At 39.6% G+C, this 2,500-nt stretch overlaps 1 protein-coding gene across 4 annotated transcripts in view; it reads left to right on the forward strand.

Moving 5' to 3' along the window:
* The window catches only part of LOC137970160 (melatonin receptor type 1B-B-like), a 13,352-nt gene that overhangs the window by 5,502 nt on the left and 5,350 nt on the right, over positions 1–2,500 (forward strand). For all 4 annotated transcript variants that reach the window (XM_068816666.1, XM_068816667.1, XM_068816668.1 and 1 more), the window contains 2 exons: positions 1,381–1,482; positions 1,713–1,768. The gene's annotated coding sequence lies outside the window, so the exon portion shown is untranslated. The remainder of the gene's footprint in view (positions 1–1,380; positions 1,483–1,712; positions 1,769–2,500) is intronic.

Here is a 2,500-nt window from a genome sequence, read left to right on the forward strand (position 1 = left end):
GGCCTAAATCTGCAAAAAGACTGAGGCTGAGCATACATGAGTATGATCTGTGAATCGTTCGTTCCTTATCTTTACTTTTTAAGTGTTAGTACCGACATAATCATATTGATAGGATAAAAGCATGATGCAGCAGCTCCAATTTCATTTTGATGGCTTTGCATGGACTAATGCATGCGAAATGATGTAGGAACCTCTGGAGGTTAAGTGAGCTCGATTAACATCCGCAGTTACGGGAGAGGAGCCCGCGAGGAACGAATGGGATGTTTTCAACCAACCTCTAGAGACACCAATAACAATAGAGAAATGTACAACTTCTGGTGGACGAACAAAAGAAGCTAATGAGAGATCTTTTGTTGGTAAAGACTTGTTTCCATATCTCAAAGTGCCCTTGGACGTGAGGAGCCTGGGGTGGCGGTAGGGGGTGAAGAGTGCAATAGCTGAAACAACCCAAACCTTTACAAAAATGCTAACCTTAGGCCTAAACAATATGCTTTAGATAATCTTTAGGCCTAAGGTTAGCATTTTGGTATGTGTTTGGGTTGTCTGTGTTTTGTTGTTCCAGGCCCCTCATGTCCAAGGGCACTTTGAGATATGGAAATAAGTCTTTACCTCTTTTGCTTTCGTCCACCAACATGACGGCCATGACGTCACGCGAAAACCTCGAGAAATCGAGCCTAAAAACCCAGCCTAGAACTGAGTTGAGACGAATTGACGAAAAACAATGATTTGCTTTGCAAAACGGTCAGTTTGATAAGGCTACTGAAAATAAAAATATTGATGTAACCATATTATACGCTGCTTACATGAAAGAGTCGTTAGGCTTTGTTTTAAGGAGTAAAGGTCTGAGTCAACTCTTTGATAACGGCTCAAAGTGAATTCTTTTAAGCGTTCGATGGTTCGGTTCGGTAGAAATCTATCTGTCAAGGAAAAGACATGTAACCATGATACAAGTTGAGATACTCAAAGTTCTCCGTATTTTAAATGACGCTTCTTTTATACAGAAGAAAGAACTTGAAAATTAAAAATTACAACGGAAACGTTGACCGGCTGCTATCAAACCCTTTCATCTTCTGCCGGATATCATTGAGGCAGTTTCGGCGATATTTAGGGCTTGGTTGTCAAATAACAGTCCGAGGAAAAAGTTAATTTTAAAAAAACTTATACAAATGACTCACATACGTTGAGGTACTTTTCAAATCAAATCAATTAATTTTGCACTCCGGTAAAAGTCAATATTTATTGCGTTATTTTTCATCAAGGAACCGGACAGCTCAAGATAGATTAATGGTAAATTGCCCACGGAAGCCACCTGCTATGTTCTAGTTTTAACATTTGTTACATGACTGTAACTAACTACAATAGCTTCTTCCCTGGTTTCAGGTATTTGTCAATCGTATCGTTACAGAGAAAGTAATGTCCCAGTGGTTTTAAAGGCATCCGACATCGTATCTTTTTCAGAGGAAGAAACGAAAATTGATTGAGGTAAGTTCCGTCAAATTTGAGTTGATTTGACAATTTCATTGGATTCCTTACTTTCTTTGCACGAGTCTTAAAATGTATAAAATTTTGTTTATCATGAAATGCAGAATGGACACGAATTCATTCACTTCTTACGAGCCAAAAGTTGAACAGTGCAACGAAATCGAACCGTCATGGCATCCAATCCTTTCTCACTGCAAGTCTAACTTTCATTTCATTTTTTTGTATGCTAGATCATTTCTGAATCAATACAGAGGACCGGCTGAGTTGAGGCCTTCTCTACTCGCTGGTATGTAGCGAGATCAAATTTAACATATCCGATATCACATCCTATAAATATTTTTTTTTTTCCAAGGGGGGTGATTTTAAGCTCAAATGACGCAATAAATCAAGGAGACCATTTTGGGTCGGACAAAGTGGCCACTTCTCGATTGGTATGATTGCTTTGTGGCCAATATATATTTGACTGCAATTTTTTACTCACTGTACAAATGCGTTTCCCCAAATGCGAGTCCCCACTGGGGCTCGGAGAAAAAAAACCCGGAATTCCGGGTTTGGGACATCCTCGGAGACCCACCAGGGCGGCTACAGTAGTCCGGACGATAGAATGTTCCTGGTGAAAGTTTACTACAAGAACGGGAAGAGCTCCTGGGCACTTACTCTTACCGAACCAGTTCCAGAAGCGCTCGAATCCCCTGCTTCTGATTGGGCACAATTTTTTTTTTGTTTTTCTGACTCTGATCTTTTCTTACAAGAAGTAGTTTTCCTTCGCCATAGTTGCGTAGCGCGTTCAACGGCAATTTTCAGACGTCGTGTGACGAACATGAAGCCGTAAAAGGTAAGGTTGGCGTTGCGTACTAGACAAGTTAGTGAGCAAAGGTGCAGAAATTGAAAGTCGTGCATACATACATACATACGTTTATTGTAACTCCCAAATTGGGCTTTTCGGTTACAATGTATAACTACAATGTCTAAAAATATATATAAATTGAAAAGAGAAAAAGGAATAATAAATAAACGT

Source organism: Montipora foliosa, chromosome 9, assembly GCF_036669935.1.
Source record: "Montipora foliosa isolate CH-2021 chromosome 9, ASM3666993v2, whole genome shotgun sequence".
NCBI lineage: Eukaryota > Metazoa > Cnidaria > Anthozoa > Scleractinia > Acroporidae > Montipora > Montipora foliosa.